Source organism: Anomalospiza imberbis, chromosome 6 (assembly GCF_031753505.1).
Source record: "Anomalospiza imberbis isolate Cuckoo-Finch-1a 21T00152 chromosome 6, ASM3175350v1, whole genome shotgun sequence".
Classification (NCBI taxonomy): Eukaryota; Metazoa; Chordata; class Aves; order Passeriformes; family Viduidae; genus Anomalospiza; species Anomalospiza imberbis.
The window spans coordinates 14,484,694-14,508,072 of record NC_089686.1 but is presented as its reverse complement, the minus strand read 5'-3'; the positions used below and the strand labels follow the sequence as shown (position 1 = coordinate 14,508,072).

At 37.3% G+C, this 23,379-nt stretch overlaps 1 protein-coding gene across 5 annotated transcripts in view; it reads left to right on the top strand.

Moving 5' to 3' along the window:
• The window catches only part of TUNAR (TCL1 upstream neural differentiation-associated RNA), a 160,236-nt gene that overhangs the window by 101,638 nt on the left and 35,219 nt on the right, over window positions 1-23,379 (top strand). Inside the window, exon 3 of one of the 5 annotated variants that reach the window (XM_068192497.1) lies at window positions 21,264-21,571. The exons of the other annotated variants lie outside the window; for them this stretch is intronic. The gene's annotated coding sequence lies outside the window, so the exon portion shown is untranslated. The remainder of the gene's footprint in view (window positions 1-21,263; window positions 21,572-23,379) is intronic. 5 annotated transcript variants of the gene reach the window in all.

The window sequence follows — 23,379 nt, the reverse complement described above, 5'->3', positions numbered from 1 at the left end:
AATCTGGAAGTAACCAGCAAAGAGAGAAAAATGAGGAAAGACAAGATCCATAAAGGAAATTTTTTGAGTAAGAAAATCATGACAGCTACAGAGGCAAACCAATTAAAACAAAACAAAAGAAAGGACAGGAAGGTTAAATTAATTTCCTGGGCCAGATGCATCCCTGGAACTTCAGCAATGCAGCCCTACCATAATGGATATCCTGTTGGAGATAAGGCATTCCCTGAAACATGACTTATGGCATGATGCATGATGACATCTTCTAAAAAACAATTGTCTGATGTGTGCTATCCAGCCTTCCCTGAAATACTGGGACCTTCCAGTTGATATGGGTCATGATGTGGTTATGAGACATAAGTGCTAAGCCTTACATATACCCCTGAAATTAATTTGACTGCTGTGTACCAAAATCTAATTTATTTCCTTATCATCTTCCAACCATTAAATTGCTAGAGCTGAGTTGTATAAATGCTTTAAAGAAAGGCAGCTTCTATTCACTAGGGAATATTGCAGAAAATTTGCCTTCTGAGCATGGTTATATAACACCCACTTATTTTAATTAGACTTTAGCTCTCAAAGTCCCACTTTACCTAAGTGGCATGATCACTGAAACACAGTAGAGATCTGTGCTAGCAAATGCAATCTATCTGCTCCTTTCAGCAGTGACTTCTCCTTTAATATTATGTCTCTCAGGCATGTGAGCCCCAAGCAGCTACTTGCAGTGTTGTCTATTATTAGTGCTTACTCAGAATGGGTCTTGTTCTCCAGCAGAAGTGCAAGAAATGTCTGTGTAAGCATTGCATAGCTTTAATTTTCCTACAGAAGAGTGGTCCTCAGGGAGGAGAGTCAAATAAACAGCAGCCTAAACTGTACTCCAGGTAGCTGAACACCAGGAACAGGACCAAACCAAATTACTTACAAAGTGATGCTGATGTTAGTCTTTTCTCAGGAAGAAACACTAAGCAGAGACAATGGGGGTTTTTAAAACAAGTAAATTCCAACTAATTAAAGGTTTCCCTTCCTTCCATTCTTACTTGAAATTTTTGCTGCAATAAAGTCTTGGGCAAGCATGAAAAAGGTATTGTGATTACATCCATTAACTCTTCAAACCCTGCAGCCAACTGCCTCTTCTTCCTATGTTTTTTTGTGATGTGTCCTGTTGTAGAACATAAAGACCCATTTGGCCAGGCACTGAATGAATACTATTTCAGTGTACAAACCCAAAAAGAAAGGCAAACTGTACATTTATCATTTCCTAAAAGGATATTTTGTGTATTTAGGTGGCAGCAATCCCTTTCTGGTTTTTGGTACAGTATTCTTGCGCTTCTATCTAAGCAGACAAAACAATTTGTTTCCATGTAATCATGGCAAGTCTACAGGAAATTCATGATAATTGTGCTATGCTTTGTTATGATGATGAATTACTGCACATATTTCTGCCATACCCATTAGTCTTACTTTGCAGTCTTCACCCTGCATGTTCTCTGAGATAAATTGGACATTGAGACTAAAAGGCAGCATCATTGTGAGCCAGATTGTTTTAAGGTCGACTTTTTTATCTTGCTTTCTGACATCAGCTGCTCTTTTAAATCTGAAAATGGGAGACATCACATTTTTTCTCTCACTGTCTGATTTAGAGATTGAATACTTTATAGAACATGCCATCCCTTAATAAAAAAGCAGGAACTAATTCCAAGAATAAGTACCTTACAAAACCAAACAAAAAATCCAATCCTACATGTAGATAAAACAGTCTTGTATCAAAAAGGAAGTGTGGGCTCTGCCTGGAGGGAAGAGATATAGCTGATAAAAATTCAGGAGTGTATAGATTGGTAGGGGAATTTCAATAAACCTGTTTAGGAAATGAGAATAAGCAAGGTAATAATCAAATGATACAACTCATAGTGAGCATTTGCAGAAGTTAGTTTTACCAAGTGGATTGTTTACTTCTCAGAGCAGACACTGCAGTCAAGCAGGGAAAGAAATGCAGTCAAGCATCCTACATCTCTTCTTTCTCTCAGTGGACACTACAGTTTTTGCCAGACACAATGCATACACACAAGAGGCATGTTGGGAAGAAGCTCAAAGAACTTGCTCAGTCATCTGGAAATATCTAAAAGAATACCTAACCACCAAATGTATAACTTATATCAGGAGCTATACCTGTGTAAACTGCATCCATAATCATATTTATTATGGTCATTTACTACAAAAATGCTGCAGTGGAGAAGTGAAAAGGAAACTAAATGCACAGATCACACGAGTAATAAGATTATCTGAACTTTTTTAAAGGAAATTGTTCAGGGAACTGATATTTACAGAACATTAAGCTGTTGGAAAATTACTATTTTTTGTTTAGATTCTCCTAATAAAAGGCAACTTCTCTTTTGTCAGAAATGGACTGCCAAAAGGTGAATATGTGTTTCTGTATAGATATGCTCTCTCAGTGCTTCATGAGTCTTTTGTTGCCTGATGTTCCAAATTTGTGGTGATCTTGCAGTGAGGGAGTCAGCACCAAAGTGTATGAGTATACCTAAATACTCAAAGGCTAGTATCTGATGCCCTCTCTGCCCAGTATTCTGCAGCATAGGCCAGTTCCAGCTTGGATTGTAGCCCAGTTTGCCATCTATTGAGCCTGCATGAATATACTGAGAGATGTGAATTTTTAGTTCACATGTTATCCTGTAATAATGTGTACCTAAAAGCATTGCAAACCTGAGGTGATGTAAAATGTGGAGTGAACTTATGACTATCTAAATCTGATCATATAGCTATGCCTTAAAATGACCCATAAGCCCAAAATCACTCTTCTGTAACTCTTGTGAAAGTAATTTCTGGTGATTTCTGCTTGACTGGTTCTGAAGACAGAGTATGCAACACATCCATGTACTCCTGAGGAACCGATATAAATGAGCTGGTGCTGTGCTTTCCTCCTGTTAGCCTGTTGAATAGGAGGGAAAACATAATAAGCCACTTCTTAGGAGTGCTATATATCCTGTGGCAGTGCCATGGCCTTTGCAGGTAAAGCTGTTCAAATTCCTAAATTCCAGAGTTTCAGCTGACAACCAAGATACCTAAATTTGTTATGCCTACCTGCAGGAGTCTGTTTGTGGCCTAAAGGCTTTCTTCAGTCACCCCCACACAGGAACTGCTGGTATTTAGATGTCTTGAAGTATGCAAGGCACCTTGACAGCTCTGCAAGATGTATTGCCAACAGGACAGGCAGGTTATTCTGTCCATCTCAAATGGCACTGGCTCCTTCTGTGTGGGCAATGGATTGAGCCCTCAGTATCAAAGCCATTGTTAGAGTCAATAAAGATCAAGGCTGGAGTCACTGGAGCTGAGTGAGTGATTCAGCTCAGCAGCTGCTGTTTCCCTCAGTTGGGGTGAACTCAATTGTGCTCTAGGTTGCATTGGCTGGATTTCTGCTGACTGCAGCAGGCAGATGAACAACTGATGAATGTGTGCATGCCTAGATGTAGATAACTGTGTTTAAATAGCCTAAACACAAAATTGTTTAAATGGTCAAGAATTAATTTTTGAACTTTGAAAGGATAGTGGCAGAAGTTTATTTTTCCTATGGAAGTTTATCAGGGGAAACAGTTCTTTACCTGGTACACAAAAATTAACACAGAAGACAGACCAACTAACAAATGACCTATCAGACAGGTTCCCAAAGAAAAGCAGAGTCTATTGCTTTGTGTCTTTTAAATGTTAGAAGACACACTAATAATCAGTGGAATGTTTGCAGGAGGTGAGCTGGAACTAGATAGCATCATCACAGTTTTGGGTGCTCTGATCCCAATAGCTTTGTGGGGCAAGATTTCCCGTTCCTCATTAGTGAAGAGCTAAAAGGGAAAAGGTGGGCTATTTCTATCAGTAGTACATTTTTCAGGGAGTAAAAGCTGAGCTTTATTTGCTGTTTCTCTGCTACAGGGCTGGCCTTGTTGTACTGAAGACAGAGGTGCAGTAGCATTCACATGTGCAAAATTTAATTACTCTGATTTATCAAGCAATTATTTTTCCTACTAGTTTTATTTAACTGTGGGAGATCTCATCCTTTCTTTGAGCATAATGAGTGCATTTGCTTCGGGAGGCAATTTGCCATTCACAGATGAATTCTCTTTAACAGTGACTTTGCCTTTATTTTTCATTTTAAAATGAAATTACATTCTCAATTTGTTAGTAAATTTGAGTAGTAAATTTCTTAGTATATGGGAACAGTGAATATTGTAGGATGACAGAGCTTCTGCAGGAAAGCAATTCTCATCCAAAGCTTCCTTCTAAAATTGATAAGCTGTGCTGATGGAAGATGGAAATTTTGAGTTTGAACCACCAGGCTGGGGCAGGTCTCATATTCAGAGTTTCTACTTCCTGCATAAGAGCACTTAACTTCTAATCTATAACATAAATTATAATCACCACTTCCATTTTTCAGCCATTTAAGTGAATTAAGGAGTGTTCTATTTCCAAAGTACTTGGTATAAGTGCCAACATCCAGGACATGGTTTGAGTCTCTAATTGTCAGGCTTGCACAAGCTTTTAGCTCAGAGTTTCATAAAGGGGACACCATGTCATACTACTACCTCTGGTTAGCATAGTGCTTGCTGTGTTTACTTGTGATTCTCACTCCCATTTAGAAGCATCTATCTCTTCCTTGCATCATGAGAAGTATTTGTCTCCACTATCCATGTCTGTGGTTTTTGCTGAGGGATCAGATAAATCAAAGGAGGAGAATCTTATTCTGAAAATAAGGGCTTAACAGAGAAGTGGGTTAGTTGGGTTGTCCAGCTTCTGCTGTCCTGGGGATAAAGGTAAACCTTCTTTGTGAGCCTTTAAAAAGATCCATTACTGAAAAACCCTCATCCATAGAAGGGTTGGCTTTATATCAGTCAAAGATGTGACTCGCATATGACACAACTCCAGATTTCAGTGGTGAGGGCCTAGAATCAGACAGCAGCCCTCAATGAACTGTGGGAGCTGACTCCTCCTGGTTTTGCCTTCATTCCCTGTCTTTCTTTGCACACTGAACATCTTGCAGTATTTTGTCTATTTTTCTTTTAAGCATATTCCATTGAAAACTTACCTTTTCTCATTTAAAATTTCATATTATCCATTATAAAATATTGTGCTAAATTGGTCTTTATAATTCCCAATTCATACAGAGCATCTCATCATGTTCTCCATTTTACCAAACCACCTTCTACGTTTTTGTATCACTGTGGCATCTCACAACTCTGTAACTTTCACCAGATTCATTTCCCACACTTGTAACAGCAGAAAACAGCCTAATTTTCATTAGAAAAGCAATCCAGTTGGAACAAAAATAATTAGGATATATCAGAAAAAAAAGCCATGTGGACCATGACAGGAGAGAAAATGCTCTTCACATCGATTTTTCTTCTTTTCATTCTTGAATGCTTCAGAGTTTTCACTTGATTCATGGTGATAAGATGCACTTAACATAGTTGCAATCTAGAAATCACAGGATCTCACAGAATCACAAGAGCTGAAGCTGGAAGGGGCCTCTGGAGACTGTGTAGTCCAAACCAGTGCTCAAACCAGGGTCAATTACAGCATATTGCCCAGGACTGAAGATTCTATAACATTTCTAAGCAATGTGTTGCAGTACTCAACAGTATTCAGTTAATATATTCATAATATCTAGATAGTAAGGCCAGAAGAAAGCACTAGAAGCATGTAATTTAATCTCCTTCAGAAAAAAAAAAATAAGGAAAGACCTTGTCAGTCATTTCTACAAAAAGCCACACATACTAAGTTTTGCAAGACAGTATATTTCATAGGACAGACTTGTATTTTCAAATAGAAGAAGTAATTGAGACTCTACAACATCCATTGGTGATTTGTTCAAGTAGTTATTTGCCTCTGCAAAAACAGAGAGAAAAGCAACTAAAAGGACACAAAAAAAAAAGAAAAAAAAAAAAAGGGAAAAGACCCAGGATGGCAACTCCCTTAACATGAAGCTGTCATTTATGCCTAAGCATTTTTTGATAGATGTTTGTCTATCTTTTCCTAGATAAACTGCAGTGATAGAGACTGATCTGTTTTGTGAATAAATTTGGTTGTCCTGAGGTTTTTCCAAGACCTGGCATTAAATTTTCCTTGTTGGTATATACATGAGAACCTTCTTGTTTATCTGTTGTGTTCATGGAGAATTGCTTAGTCTCTTCCTTACAGCTACTTTTTTCACATCTGAAAACTGTTAAAGTTCCTTTCAAATGTCTCTCATTTAGATTATATGACCCAATCAACCCTTCTTGAACAATATTTTATTGAATTCTATCATTCATTCCTCTCTCTTAACTCCTTTCATATGACCTAGACTATTCTCGAGGAGCAGTGCTTGTGACTGAAAACCTACTCCAGTGGATGCTGCACCAGCCCTTACAGCTAGCCTTTCATTTAGGCAGTATGTTTGCTTTTGGCAATGTTATTGGCACATGCTCTGATCTGATCCATTTTAATCCTCAGATCTTTTACAGCACAGCAGATCTGTCATTCTCTATCCTCTATCTGTGTAGTGTAATCTAAATGCATAACTTTTTTTCTTTTCCCTCTAATATGAATCCTGGTTTTTCAGGAATGTTCTTTAAACTTTTAAGATTACTTGGAGTTTTATTCTTAAATCTTTCAGTACTTGCAACTTCTTCAATTTTGGTAGGATCTCTGGATATAACAATTATATTCTATTATATTCATAATGTTATGCGAGTGATTTTTAAAAATATATCAGATTCTGCAACATTGTATTTAATATATTTAAATTTTGAATGGAATATCCCAAAATAGTTGTTGACGCAACTTCTAGCTCTGAAAGTCATTAAGTTGCATATTTGTTGAAACCAGCCTACCACATAAAAGTTAAATACATTCTTACCATGCTTTTTTCATGTTCTTCCTTGACACCTGCTAGTGGCTTCTATCAGAGAAAGGGTACTCAAATCAGTGAAGTTTAATTTTGACTTATACAATCAGAGCATCATTTACAATGGAAAATACTCCTGAGATCATTAAGTCCAGTCATCAGCCTAGCACTGTCAAGCCCTCCCCTGAACCATATCCATCAGTGCTAGTCTTTTAAATGCTTCCAGGAATGGTGATTACACAGCTTCGCTTGGCAGCCTGTTCCAGTGCTTGACCACCCTTTCAGTGAAGATTTTCCTAATATCCAATCTAAACCTCTCCTATTGCAGCTTGAGGCCATTTCCTCTTGTCCTGCTGCTTGTTGCTTGGGAGCAGAGACCAGTCCCCCCCTGGCTACAGCCTCCTTTCAGGTGGTTGTAGACAGAGACAAGGCCCCCCGAGCCTCCTTTTCTTCAAAACTTGTGCTCCAGAGCCTTCTCCAGCTCTGTTGCCCCTCTCTGGACACACTCCAGCCTCTCAGTGTCTCTCTTGTCGTGAGGGGCCCAGAACCGAGCACAGCATTCGAGGTGTGGCCTCAGCAGTGCTGAGTACAGGGGGACAATCCCTGCCCTGGTCCTGCTGGCCACACTATTGCTGACACAGGCCAGGATGCCATTGGCCTTCTTGGCCACCTGGGCACAGCTGGCTCATGTTCAGCTGCAGTTGATCAATACCCTCAAATCCTTTTCCACCAGGCAGCTTTCCAGCCACTCCCAGCCTGTGGCACTGCCTGGGGTTGTTGTGACCCAAGTGCAGAACTGGCACTTGGTCTTGTTGAATCTCACACCTTGACCCATGGATCCAGACTGTCCAGGTCCCTCTCCAGAATCTTCCCACCTTTCAGCAGAACAGCACTCTCACCCAACTTCATGCCATCTTGTGACCAACAACTCCTCTTGTGACCAGTTATTTTTGTCTTATTTATTTTTCAATGTGTGTGGCAAATCTGATCTAATACAAAGAATTAGATTTATTTACCATGATTTGATTGTTTTGATTACTGTTGAAAGGTCTGTGCAGGCAGTCATGAGTTTTCTGTCTTTTAGGTGTTTGTGAATGGTTTGTTTGACTCTTCATTTTAAGATTTTTCTAAAACTGAAAGTAGGCTGAGTGTTTTTCTCTCCTCTAGCCTGTATTTTTTTTTTTTTAATTATTAGATGTAGGAGTGGTTTTTCTGAGTTTTGTGGAGCCTCATTTATTTTTGACTGCTTTTCAAAACATAATGATTTATCATCTGTTGGACAAAAAGCAGGCTTAAGGAAAATACATACAGAGAATTTCCACTGAGCCTATCCTGGAACCTCTCATTTACCTATTTTCCAACCTGTTGTTCTGGTTTTATTACTCGTCTCTATCTCTGCAGCTAATTTTCTTAGCTGTAAGATCAGAATTGACATTTTTACTGAAGATAGAAGCAAAGATGACATTAACATTGTGACCTTCTCAAGATTCCTGTTGAGGAACAGACCAGCATTTTTCTTAATACTAATACCTTTTTTCCTATGTTTTACTTTGTCACAAGTTATGTTTAACCTTTCATTTTATACTTAGATTGTTGACACTCTAGTTCAGGGCACTTTGTTCAGCATACTATGAATTGTCCTTTTTTTTTGTTCCTTTTGTTTTTGTTTGTTTTAACAGCTCTACCAGCTCTCTCTAATTCCTATTCCCCTTTTTACTGGCATTATGTAAAAATCTAGCACTTCCACCTCCAAGTGTTTATTGCAGTCTGCTGTCCTGAGCTCCATGATTTATGATGTTTGTGTTCTCACTTCTAACCATCTGAGGCTTGTTAATTCTGTCATCTATTTCATGGTCACTCTGACAGGTTACTTTGCATCTACACAATCTCAGCCTGTTCTTCCAGGCTGGCCAGAAACACAGTCAGAGGCCTTTTCCTTTACTTGCTTTCTTTAGCTTTTGAAGAAACAGATATGTCACCATAAGCCTTTGTTACCCATATGGTCCTGCTTCCCTGTTTTCCCAGTGGTCTGGATGATGGAAAAGTCCACCTCAAACCTGCCCTGTGCTCTTCATATTTTTGCCAGTTGCCCAGAAAATGCATTGTTCACCTTATCTTTGTGACCAAAACATGACAATTTGCTTTCACCTTCAACATTTTAACAGGTTTTTATTCCTACATCACCTGGGATTCAGAATAATATCAGTTATCCTTGATACACAAAGAACATGTCCTTTGTTTTATTTTTCTGTGAGAGCCTAACAACATATATGGACTTATGTCTGCTAAATAATTAAATTAGGCAGGATGGAAGCATTCAAAGTCTGGTACCTTCTCAGTCAAATTCTTTGTTGGTATAAATTCCATTACTTCAATATGGTTTCTTAAGCAGAAAATGACCTATATTTTCCCCTTGAAAATGAACAAAAATTACATATATGTTCCTAAAATCTGAAGTTTTGATTTTAATTTAGGAAATCACAAAACATTTGGACAAATTTTCTGAACCATGTAATTATTACTTTAAATATTATATGCAGGGTAGTTCATAGGCCAGAAGTAGTATTATTGCAGAGAAAAATAAACAAGATTATGAAAGCAAAGACAAAACCCAAGACAAAGAAACTCACTTTTCAGATCTTGTGGATACTACATTATAAGGCAATAAGGATTTCCCTTTCATATGATTAATTCAGATTTTAATAAGTAAATTCTTCTGCAAAACTGCAATTTTTCATCATTAATGTAGAAGTTCAAAAAATGTTCTTTCTCAAGATGAATGGAGAAAAAGATATAATATTATTGACTTTCTTAAACCAATCTCATATGATGGATTTATGAAATGAAAATAATATAGAAATTCCTTAGCCTGTGACAGGAAGTACAAATCAAGTGAATGGGAAGGCAGTTGCACTGAAATAAAGACATTTCAGAAGATAATAGGTTCACTACAAAAGGGTCTTCTGTTAAGTACTTCCTATAATTCTGTTTTCAGTGGAGTACCTGACAAGAGACAGGCAAAGATGCATGTGGATACATCATGGATTTGTTCACTAGTAGCTGAAGACGTATTAGGGCTGTAGGCAAAGCAAATGCAGTGAGGATTGGAAGGATGGAAAATTCTTTGTCCAACCTGGAGTGCTGTTTCCTGGTTAGTACAGAACCAAAAGAGACCAAGAAAAACCTCCAGAAGTGACTTATAATGCTTATATAGCTCGTTTAGCTAAAGGGGAAAGATTATCCAGCCTCAGTGATTAGAGGCATACCTACAAAGATCAATCCATTGTGTCTTCTGGGTATCAAATGTGATCAGGAAAGGTCTACTAAGTTGTGCAAAGGTGTTTTTAGTTATATATTACCTTTGCACTGTTTCCAACAAATTTTCTGGAAAAGAAAGTGTGGTGCCAGGCAGAAGGTTTTATGGCTTAAGGTGATCTCTTGACTGGAAGTCTGGGAAATACATGGAAAGGATGGCCTAGGAATCAGCCACATCTTACCATGGCATCAACACTCATAGCTGGTGGCCAGACTTCTGGGTTTGCCCAGCATCGTGGGTTTGTGCAAATTATAGATGAAGATTCGTTTTTAAAATTCAATGAGCTGATGTCAAACATTTTTCTCAAGGAATACAAGAGATTGTCTTTAGTGGTGGCAGTAGGCCTGAACATACAGTTACTTGTGTTCCCATGTATAACTCCATGTGGGAATTGCTAAATGTTTCTTCTTGCTGTTAGCAGAGCAAAAAAAACCCCTTTGTTTTCTTGTTAAAGCTTTCCCCACCACCACTATTTTTTTTTTATTTTAATAAAATTTGGGGCTATGAAAGGAAGAAAAAGGGATGGGCAAAGAATTCTGGCAGTGCTTTTCTTAGAATTGGTTTTTTTATTTTTTATTTCCAATGCCTGCAAATTTCCAATGCCTTCCCAGATAGGTAGAAATATGTGTCAAATGGGCATTCAGCTTTTTATGTGGAAATAATTGGTTCATACTATTTAAAACCTGTCCTTACATGAGAAAAATGGTAAGTCTCACTTGAAGTCATGGAAGTTGATCTCAAAACACATGTTCACAGAGCAGCAGATACCAAAACTGAAAACATCTTCAAAATCCATTTTAGAGAACTTGAATAAAGCCCTTCCCTATGTTAGATCCTCATCATTGTTCTTTTTGACTACAGCAAGTCTTATGCCTCATGTGCACTGAAAATCAAATTCAGGAATTACATAATTTGCTACAGGAGTAATGAGTGGCTGCCTTAAGGGGTCATCTCCCATTCTGCTACTTCACAATAAATCTGAATGAAATCCTATTTCAGTGAAAGAAGTCACTAGAGGGAAATAGAACAGAATTTCATCTCTAAATTTTAATGCTGAAACAAGAAAACTAAAAGTTACCATTCTAAAAGTGCTTTTGGTGCATCTGCCCTACTTTAAAATAATTTAGAAGTTCATATATTTCCCTAAATTGAGAAATTATAATTTCTTTCTTTTCCTTTTTTTTCCCCTAACCTAAACCTAAAAAACCTTTTATAATCATTTTTGAGAGCATGGAAAATACCAGTTTAGAGGAAAAAATATTTATTGTCTACAATTTTCTTCCAGCATAGGCCAAGAAACTGCTAAGATGAAATTTTTTGTTGTCTTAATCTTTGGAACGTGCCCTTTTGGTGGAAAACCATACAGCTTTCCAGTTTTTAAAGCTACAGGACCAATTTCTGAGCAGAAAAAACAGATAATGGGGATATTGGAGCATACAGTCACCCCAGGACAATGGACAAGGCATCTCTGCTGTGTCTTGAATTAGGCTATGCATAAAATGGGCTCTAAAATTATTCGATTGACAGAGGGGATTTTTTTAGGAGCTGTTCCTTTTTTTTTTTTTTTTTTTTTTTTTTTTTTTGCTACAGGAAAAATAGCAATTTTTTATATAGGAAATCCATATCAGCATTTTTACCTTTTCTTTCTTCTATCTAATAGGTATTCTCTTATGATTTATTAAAAGGTATAGAACACGTATTCAGTTAAAACTGTAGAGAAATCAAGCTCTGTAACAATGAAATATTGTATGAAAGGATAGAGAAATATTTATGCAGAATCTTTTAGAATTTTTATGTGTTTGCTGCATATAAATTAGCTCTATATCTTCACCAGGGAGAGACAAGAATAAATAAGTTATTTGGGAAGAAAATTTGAAGTTTTAAATAACTAGCTGATGGACAAAGCTGAAATAAAAAGAAAAGATAACAAAATAAAAAGTGGAAAAATTTATATTTTCTTTGGTTTAGTTATGAATACCACTGTTCTTTCTGATATTTATGCACTTGAAAGTGTAAAGTCTGTGAGATGAAGAGCATTCTAAGAAATTGGCATATTGGAGGAAACATTTGACATGAGTGAGGATTCTTTCCTTGTTCTGGATTTCATCACAAAATATTTGTGAAATTCCACTAAGCAATAACTTATTAAGGACATTTTGCATAACAGTACAAATGAGAAAACAATTTGCTTCATTTTGTTCAGCTTGAAACAGTTTAAATCAGAACTTTAACTCTTAATAATGATCACCCATGCAATGGTGTTATACTTTATGAGAACTGTTTGGGAAAAGTTTGTACTGTAGATGTTTAGAAAGAGAAATACAATGTCAGAGATGAAATAAGTTACAGGACTAAGTATTTGTTCTTAGTATGTGTTCATACCTTTAAAATCATTATTTACTCTATAAAACAAAATATATTTTTGTGAAAATATTCCTAGATGGTTCTCTTCATCCTCATAAGCATGTGGATGAATAAGTATGTGTTCAATTCATTAAATTACAAAACAACACAAAACACTATTAGAAGATCATTAAAGCTGTGAAGAAAAAAAAGAACCCCAAACTTGTATATAGAAGATTATTGAAAGAACACGTAAATATCCAGTGTATTACACTTCCTGATAACTGCTCAAAGAGCACTGTTGAGCATGCAATTTACTGTGTATCATATTAGGGTTGCAATTACAGGCTGATATTTTCTATTAAATGGCACCTTCCTCAAAGTTTATCAATCCCCTAAAATATGATTATTACCCCATGACCCCTCCAGTTCTCCCTTCCTCCCCACATCCTGACTTCACTTGCACATATTAGAAACTGTAATGTATTAAATATATGGGATTTCAAAATATATGATATGAAAAACATTTTTCCATTTCCTGTAATTTATCTGTGAAAATACTACCTGGTCTTCATTTTCTGCTGAGTTTCACATATATTTTTAAGATCATAAGAAGATCCTGTGTTGAGGAAGTAGTATATGCAAATGGCATTCAAAACTGCTACACCCATGGCTGTATTAAGATTGTATATGCAAGTATAATGCTGTCACTGACTGACTTTGAGGATTTTAATCTTCCATTTTAAGACTACTTGGTGGCAGCTGTTTGATAAAATAAGTACTTCATATATCATTTGAAAAACTTAGCTGGGAATAATATGATTATCTAAAACTGACTGCAAAAAATATATGCAGTTAGAAGGAAATAAGCCTAAGTAGACAAGAAGAACTTTACAGACTATGTCTTCATAGGAGATATTTTTTCTTCACAGAATATAAATATATTTTTCAGTATTTGGTGCTATAATACAGAGGAAAGCTCACAAAGTGAAGTGTGGGAGTTATGTTTTTACAAAAGGTAAAGCCTTTAAACATACATCTTCTAGAACAAAGTCATTCAACATTTATGGAACTGTTTGAGGTTTCCAACAGGTGTGGAAACCTGTGGAAACAGCATGTGTCTACAAAACAAAATCTGTTAAAAGTGATTTAGTGTGACACTCCCTGTGCACCAAGACAGCCAACCCCCTTTCACCAACTATAAACCTCACCCTGTTCAAGCTGCTGGAACAGAGCCAGCTGAGATCCAGAGCCTCCTCAGAAGGGTCGCTGCCCAGGGGCTGCTCTTGGAGAGAAGCAGATAATGTTCAGCTGGGAAATTACTGACAGATAATGCTCAGCTGGGACAGCAAGCCTGGATTATGCTCTCTGGTGTCTTTGCTGAGCTAAGTTTTTCCAAAACCTTCAACCATAACATTCACAGAACCTTTGTCCTAATGTTTCCAATAAATTTCAGGCTCAAAATGGCATTACAAGCCAATTCAGGGATTCTGCTTACATTTTCAAGCAGCTGAAAGTATCTAGCCTTTGACCATTGTCCTTCTCTAACTAGTTCAACTTTATGGTAAACAACTAAAAACATATTGTCTGTTAGATCTGCCATTCTAAAATCAAAGAAACAAGTCTTCTTTCCATATGCTAAGAATTCCCAAACAGATTCTAACAAGATAGCTTATAAAAGAAGTCTTTTTCCAAAATATGTAGGAAAAAAATTAATAAAATGATCAGAAATTAGTAATTGTGAAGTTAAATACTGAGTTTAGGAAAAAGCTGTGTTAGCACAAGAAGTTAATTCTTCAACATAAAATGGCAATAGAAAAGCTTGAGCTTTTATAGTTCTTTTGAAACCAGTTGCTAAAATATTTAATGAAATTTAACTGTTTAGGAGTATTTCGAATTCAAAACAACTCTTGTGTAAAATATTCATGTTACTGAAGGCTGCCCAAGAACAGGAGCTTAAGATGGAGTGTGGAGAAAAATATATTACTCAATTGAAATTGTAGAAATTATTGTATGTAGTTAGGAGGCAATTTCCTGAGTTGGATTCTGTCCAAGGTTCTGCATTTGTCACCTGAAGCTTATGGGAAAGACCACACGATCTTTCATGAGCACAAGTAACCATGACCTTTGCTTTAATGCCCCAGGACAGCAGATTCAGAATAGCTGCTCCTGACAAAGTGCTGGTACAGTACAGATATGGGTAACAGTACTATTTATTCCTTGCTTAAGTCCCTGATTTTGTTGTTCTTGGATAAATATAAGAGATATAAAAAAAAAAATAGAATAACTATAAAAAAAGATCTGGTAGACTAAACACAAGTAGTGTTACTTTTTGGTGAAGATGGTGAGTTGGCAGACCTAAAACTTCCTGTTTTGTAGTGTATATGGTACTAACATTTCTAGAACTGAAATTTTGCTTCCTGAATTCATAAAATGGTGGGGCTCTTTAAAATTCAGTATGGCAAATATACAAAGCATTGTGCCAGAACCCAGTGTTATCTGGTTCCAAAGATGAGGAAAAAAGTACAAAAGACCAAACAACAGAATATTCTCTAGGAAAAAAAAAAAGACCAAAACAAATCAGTGGCTGTCTGTGGACTGAAAAGCAAAACCTTTCTTATGCATGAAACTGTTTGACTTTAGACAGTGTTTTCCATCTGTAGATTGCAAGGCATTTTATTAATGATAATGAAAACATCACAGTGTCTTTTTGTGGGAAGTAAATGTTATGTCTGTTTTGCATATGGGTAGTGATGATACTGGCCCTCATCTTCCAATACTGCTCTTGACTGCTCCCTTCAAACACTGCAAGTTGAAATGAAATTGAGTTGTTATGATAGAAAAAATAACCAGGTTTTTGGACTGAAATCCTTTGAACCTTTCCAGATTATTTTTCGTATGACTGTCAAAGGAGTGTGCTTACACTGTGAGATTGCTCATTGTGTCTAGTTAAACCATGTTAATTAGAAATAGGACTACAGACTCTTTCTGCTATTATAGTCCTCTTTACATATTGCTTGATTGATATTTTATGGCTCTGTTGACTTAATGAGTCACATGGGATGCAAACATTCTTTTTGTTCAAAGTTAAAAAATATCACTGCACGTACTCTTTGAAGTGCTCTCGAGAAAGAACTGGTCACAGGTGCTCTATAATGAAAATGTACAAATAGATGACTGGGCTGAATCTTCCATATGTGATATTTTCTTTACAACTCCAAAAGTCTTCCTCATGCAATGCACGAATCAAGACAGAAACTGATATAAGAAATCTGTGGTTCATTTATTTTTGTTTTATGAACTTTACATTCTAGCATGCAGTGAGAATGGTTGTAATACCTTCATAATATTTAACCATTGTCTTTTCCTGAAGGAATGTAGTCAGAGAAAAAATTGAGGAGAAATAAAACAAAGTCTTTCCCATCTGTTCAAGAGGTGCAAAAGTAAAAATCTGCTCTTACAGCTAAACCTGGGAGCAAGTTGCGTACTTCTGATCAGCAAGTGAAGCTGGGTCAGAGACAAACATTCAGTAGACAACCTCCTGAGGTTCCTTCCTACCTGAATTAACCTATAAGCTTATATTTGTAAAATATAATAGTCCCACACTTGATGCCATTACATCCATGGTCGTGATCCCTTTGGGATTCTAGTTGGAAACCTGTTACACTCACTGAATGAGTAGCACCTGGTGGAAAACAATGCATGTTATTAAAATTGAAGCAAGGAAAAATATAAACTGGTGTGGTTTGGGGAGTCAAAAGAAGTTAAAGAGAGCTACCACTCTCAACTTTTGCATAGTTTTGAGCTGGAAATTGCCATTCTAGTCAGATGAGACAGCGTAACCATCTGTAAGATCATAGATAATACATATCAGTGCAGTGCAGAACTACATAGCTTAAACAGATCCTCTGGCAGCTTGTTGGTGGTGACTTTTAATTTGAAAATGGCATTGAAAGGATGAAGCAGTACTTTCTGAAATTGCTCCAGCTCAGATTTCAAGAACTTGACCCAGTCCTCGGTGAGGAATTAGTTTGGTTCTAGGTATCCAGATCCCAGGTGTCTCTATGGCATGTAGCAAACACAGAGCAACTGAAAGAATTGCCCTCAGTAAGAAATCTTAATAAAATCTTAGTGCAGAAAGACAGGCTAAAACTGTTTAAAAAGATGAGCAATCAAATTTAAATAATTCTCTTTTTTTTTTTTTTCCCTCGCAATTTTTGCCAGGGGTTGGATCAGAAGAGAATCTGACCTAGGCAGTTAATTCCATGACATGATCAAGTAGCAGTTTGGTGTATCTTCTGCCTTCTTACCTGAATTCAGGATCCCAGGCTGTTTGCTTCACACCTTTGACCTTTTAACATGCGTTTCAATGCTGTCACACATTTGCCTCCTCAACCTATACTTCTAACTCTCTTCCCAGATCATTTTTTTCCCCGACATGTCTGTTTTTTAGCCCTGACCTTAGCCTTTCCACCACTAGTTTTATCCTTGATTTGGCTTTCAATCATCCTCTTTCTGTTTCACCTCCATTTTGTAATTTATCTTGTGTTTTTAGGATTCTGAGGGGTGATCGAGTGGTTTAGAACTATTTTTTTTTCAAGAGCTAATGGACCTGGCTCACTTCACAGTGGACCCTATAGCGTTCATGAAAGTCTGAGGAAAAAAATGGCATTATATTGATATATCCTGGCAGCTTATTACAGTATTCCCCCATTCATCACATGCATGGTGTCTGAAAGGAATGTGTTGTAACCTTCTCTTAAAGCAGCTGAAAGACCAGAATAATTTTCCTTTGATAAAGGGTTTCTGTTTCTGAACCATGAAGAAAATTCTGCCTCTTTCTCAAGCTTGGCACTTACTTTCTCATATTTGGGCATTTACACTGAGCACAGGGCAATAAATAAAAAGCTGTTTGTCAGTTTAGATTCATTTTGATACGTGTTGGCATGATATGAATATGTTTAAATGCAGGTTCTACTCTTTTACAGGGGACACCAGATAGCCCAATGGCAGCATGTCCAGATCTGCAGGGTTAGAACTGATTTAATATCTGACATAAAATAACTGTTTGAGCTTAATCAAAATTAAACCCAGTTCTCTAATTTCTTGCTGCTGCAGCTACACGTATAAGTGATCATAGATTTTTATTTTGAAATATAGCTGAACTTAAGGCACAGCTGACTCTTGAGCTATACACTCAGCTTCCTCAATCTCATGTACTGGGACCTATTCTTTAAGCACAAATAAATTCATTCCAGACATGAATATGGATATGCACAGAGTGCATCATGATTTATGTTTCTGGCTAGAAATAAAAGTAATGTTATTGTTAAATACGCCAATTTCCACCTCTGTTTATCTTTATGTTTCTTGTTTATTGTTCTTTCTCACAAGGCTTTGCACCCTGGACAGTGCTAACTTCTAGTAGTTATGTTTTTTAGTATTTTCTTTTTGGTCTTGGGACTGTTTTAACATTTGATTATATTTCACCAAGAAAATCATGCAGGATATATTATTTACTGAAAACGACTTGCCAAGATACAGAGAAAGTATTGCTTTGATGAGGATTCTCTGAGCAGGATAAAAAGAAAAAGAATATTTGGAGGTCTTTGGTGCTTGGGGAGATGCATGTATTTCATAAAATTAATTGATCCCAGTCTGTCCAAGGCTTTTTGCATGCTGGGATAGTATGTAAGAAAATCTAGATGACACAATACAGCATTATATTATGCTTGTTAGGATCCTGGCTCCTTGAGGAGCTTGTATACCCTTACTCAGTTCTTTCTGACCTTCATAAAGCACTGAAGATGCTCAGAGTCCTTCCTGGGACAATCAGACTCTCCCAGGATGAGAGGGGAATACCCATAAGTCCTCTGCAAGGGTAGTGTCACCTTCCTATGCAAAAACAACCCTTGGAACAAATTCAATTTTTTTACAGTCAGTAGCTGAAATGCCATGTCTTATGAAAAACTATAGATCTTCCATTGTTATTAATATCCTACCTTTGGGACATACACACGTTGACCTCTATTCCCAAAATGTATCTTTGAGTGCTGGAAGTATTTTGTACAGAACATAAGGCAAATATTTTTGCACACAGATTATTGTATCTGATGGAAGAGGGATAATTCAGACATTCAAAATAATTTCCAGAGGCAGGTGCACTTTGTAGTGTCAAAACATTGAAGTTCTTGATGCTTAACAAGATAGTGACAAATTTCATGGCCACTGACCTCTGTTTCTGGAAGAAGCTATTGATATCTTATATCTGTCTTACTAATTTTTTTCTTCTCCTACTGCCCAGTGTTAAAATGCACCAGTCTTTCAAAGGTTCATTCAACATCAGACCTCTTCAATGATTTCTCAGGCTGGTAACCCAAAATAGGAACCCTGGGCATGCTAAAAATACACAATGCATTGCAAGCATATTTAGAAGTCAAATGTGAGTTGGAAAGAGGAGGTGCATTGAGATTTCTGCCATATAACAGCAGAAACTTTATTGCAGTGGCAGTGCTGGAGTAGCCCCTCACCTGTAGTTTCAGGCCAGTGTCTGTTGGTGTGCACAGAGCACTGCATGCTGCACCAGTGGCAGGTTCTCTGGGGGTGGAAGAGCAGTTTGCTTGCATGTGCTGTGTTGGATGATGCAACTGCTGTTTTACTGCCTTTTCATCTCAGGGGTGCTGCATGTGGTGCTCTGGAAAGCAGCCCTGTGCCAGTGGGAAGGCTCAGACACCCAATCAAATTGCAAAACTGACAAGGAAGAGGGAAATTTTCTTAGGGACCCAGTAGGGTCTGAATGGAGTTAATAAAACTCAAGATGTCACTGAAAATTGCTGGACTGGGCTGTGGCTGGGATTTTCTCTTTAATGCTCAAAAAACTGTGTTCTCATTTTCCTATCTGTGGCTATTCCAGAATCAGTGGTGTTGCTGTGCATCTAGAAAGAGTATTTTCCTTCCACCTGGGCATCAGATATAGAAAGAGAGTACTCAGCATATCTAATGCTCAGGGACATAAGAGCAAATGCTTCCCCTACAGGATCAGCCCCCAAAGCTCCCTCAAATGGAAGAACGTTTTCCATGAACATGTAAGCCTAGAATATTCAGATTGCAGCAAAATGCAGAATTGTGACTATGAAAAAAAAAAGGAATTCACAAAGTGCTACAGCATTTTGAGGCAAAGCCCTGAGCTTTCAGTCATTTGTTCTGTGCCAAGGATGTGGTATTTGCTGTATCTGGCATGTGCAGTTCCTCAGAGCTTAAATATGAAACATGGCTCTGTTTTTTTTCCCCCATATTTTCAGTGTATAACACAGATGCACTTTGACTCCAACCACTCTAACAATAAGGTGCAATGGAAACAGGAGATAATTGGTTTTTTCAAAATATGATGTTTTCACTGATTGGAAAGGGCTAGATCAAGCTCTGCTAAGGGGAAAAATGACCCAAAGTATAGCTGGGTTAATAACAAGAAAGCTTTAAAGTCAAGAATGCTGTGTTCTGCAAGATTTGGTGGCACTGCAGGTGGGTAGTATGTGTGGAAAGTATGAAAGGTGACAGCTGGACAGTAAATTCATGCAGCTGAGGAGTTTGTTTTCTGCTTGGATAGCATTTGGCTCAGTGGCATTTTGGTCTGTGACTGGGCTCATCATACAAATAAATGGACTGTTTTCTTTTTGGCCCTGAAGGGAACAGGCATGTGTTTGTGCTGCATATATTATCTGAGCAGATTCAGACCCAGCATCACACTGTCACATCCAGGACAACTTCAGGTCAGAGCAGGGTTTCAACCAGCTCCTTCCGAGCTGTTTTTGGTGATTTTGTGATCTAACTGTGTTTTGATGCCCAGGCACAAAGGAGCCAGCTGGCAAAGGTCCTCATGCACAGTCTCTCAAAATCTATTTTAATGGGCTTCAGGGAGATTTGAATTAAGGTTTTTAGGCTGAAGTTCCCATCACTTGGTGCCAGTAATTGGGTCAGTTACTCCAAAGTGTTCAGTACTTATGATTCTTGTTCTTCATGTTCATATTTTCCAGAGAGTCCAAAGACCTGTTACATTTAAGCTACTGGAAGACCAGTCACAAATGTGCTGTTTGCATCTCAGGGATGCAGCACTCTTAATTATTCATTCTCCACATATGCTCCAGAAAATATTGATAATGAGAAAATGTTTTGTGGTACTGATAAATACTGCTTTCACAGTAGATCTGATACATTTCTCAGGAGAGCAGAAACAATTAGAGAATTTATGTATACTGAATTTTCTTTCCTCTTTCCTACCTGTTTGATGTTAGTAAACAGAAAGCTACCAATTTCCTTTGCACTCTGGCATGCTAGAAATTAATGGAGTAAATGCACATTCTGTTTTACTTTGCCAGAGACTGGCTTATACAACAGATTTTTACTCTGTAAGACAGATTTTGCTGTATTTGTGCTTTTTTCAACTCCCCCTGAGGAGTATTAACTCAAAGCAATCACAAGACACCCATCCTTGCCTGCTGCTTCTTGAACTGCTGTATCCTCTTCTTTGCTTCTTGCTTTTCTATCTGAAGCTTTTTTTATTATTTTTTTCTTGATGAGGGAACAGCAGCAACCAAAAACATAAAGAGTGTCACCTTTCCTAAAATAGTAACTATTTGATGTGAGAAAACAAACCCATAGAACACTTCTGTTCACGTAGGATTTACTTTCAAGAACTGTGTTCTTTCTACCCAAATGAAGCTAGGTCGAGAGCTCTGTGAAGTACAGTACTGGAAAAGGAAGACGTGCACACGCTTGGGAAATGCTGAGCTGCTTGTGAAGCTAGAGACACTGCATGTTTATGACTTGGTTTTCTGAGCAATCTCCAGAGCTTGAACGGATTACAGTGATATTTTAACAAGGCTGCTGGCATCCATCACCAGCTTTCACTTACTGAGAAAGCTAAAAGATGGAAGAATGTAATTATTTCCTCATAAGCTAAGTGCTAGTGGCTGATTGTCACGAGAACTTTGATGCTTTAAACTTCTTCATCTTCTGAAGGCAAACAGGTAAGAGTCACAGGCTTCTCTTCCTGTGCTCGTTTGGCTGGGCGAGCAGGGGCTTGCAGGGGACCGGTGTCGGAGGGAAACACATTTGATATGAAGGCAAGCTGTTTGTCTCTGGATTTTAAACAAGCAGTATAGCACATTGTCATATTCTGTCTGTCAGGTTACAAAGCCATTACCTAACAATAGCTATTCTTTCTTTCCATAGCCAAGATATAAACCTCACTCCAAATTAATCCCTAACTTTTATACATTTAATACTATAGAAGAGAATGTGTATATCAACCATCTGTGCATACTGAAATATCCATTTCTAATTATTTTTCAGTTGTCCTATAATTACTTCTAGATGGATTACTGTGGTTAAAATAATTTTATTTCATATGAAAAATGAAATAATATGTATAGGATTGTACTTCCTAAAGATGATTTTTGTTGAACAGTTTTTCCCTGAAAACAGGATTTCCTGATCTGAGATCTTTGGGCAGCTTACTTTTCAGATGAGGTCTGCATTATTGTAGAAATGCTGTGGTAAACAAGGGGTTTCCTATCTTGCAAGTGGGAATCTAACAGCATCAAAAATAGATATTTCTTTCCCATTCACCCTTGAAAGAACACTTATTCTCTTTGAGTAATGGCATTGCTGTGCCTCTAGAGGTGAGGCTTCCTATCTGAAGACTTTTAACATAAAAGCCCTTATTACCATTTACGGAAAGAAAAAAGACCCTTTGACCATAAATAGGTTTTTTCTTAATTAAGATTTTTTTGTCCTCTGAGAACATCTGCTACATTATGTATTATTAGTATTGAAGGGCAAAAGTTTTACACAATTGTCTAAGATTTTTGTTTATAAGAATGACTATCAGAGAAGGAAGAATTTTGAGTTAAAAATAAATATTTATACTTCTTGTTTGCTTGTATTAAAATATGGTTGTTTACACAAAGAATTCATTTAAGCTCCATTTCCAATCTGGCTATGATAATTGAAACAAATCCTGCTGGCAGACACAATTATAAATAAACTTGTAAGAATAATTAGAAGTGTAATTAAGAGAAGACTGAGTTATTATCACTTTCTCCTCTGTATAATAATTCTGCATAAAAACATGAGAAATGGCTCTCATTAAAATCTCACAGCTGAGATATCCACAGAAGGGAGTGAGACATTAAAACAAAGCATTCAAGATGTGCAAATACTGTGATTAATTAATTAAACAGAGACCAGCTCCAAGGAAAAGCCTGAAAGCAATTGGGATATTTAAGAAACAGATATATCATGAAGAGTTAACATGTTCAGGTTGGTTTTGATTTGTCTTGCTTTTGTTTTGTTTTTTACTTTTTTTTTTTTTTAAGAGGAGGTAGCTCAGAGTACCTTGTGGATCTATATTTGTGTATTTTGCTGGTATCATTTAACTCTGTGGATTCCTTCTGAATACCAGGACCTTATTCATCAGTAAAGCTTTAAAAATACCAATCAATGGAGTGACTATTTAGGAAGGACTTAAAGGAGCCTGGCAGAGGATTGCTGATGGAGATATTTCCCCCACCAGCTAAGGGGCATTCTTTGTTAAACTTGAGAGACTTTCTGAGCTGTTCCAAGTGATTTTCACCAGAAGGATGCTTACAAAAACACGTCTGCTAGTGGTGAAAAGAAAACCAAACCGGCTGCTGAGTCTTCTGTGAAGCAAAGAATGAGCAGGCATTTGAGAGGTTTTGCCAGTCAGAATACTGGTATTCTGGAGATCAGTCAGCTGTATTCAGAATAGAAATGCCAGCAGCTGCTTAAATCTGGCTTCTGTCACATTCCTCAA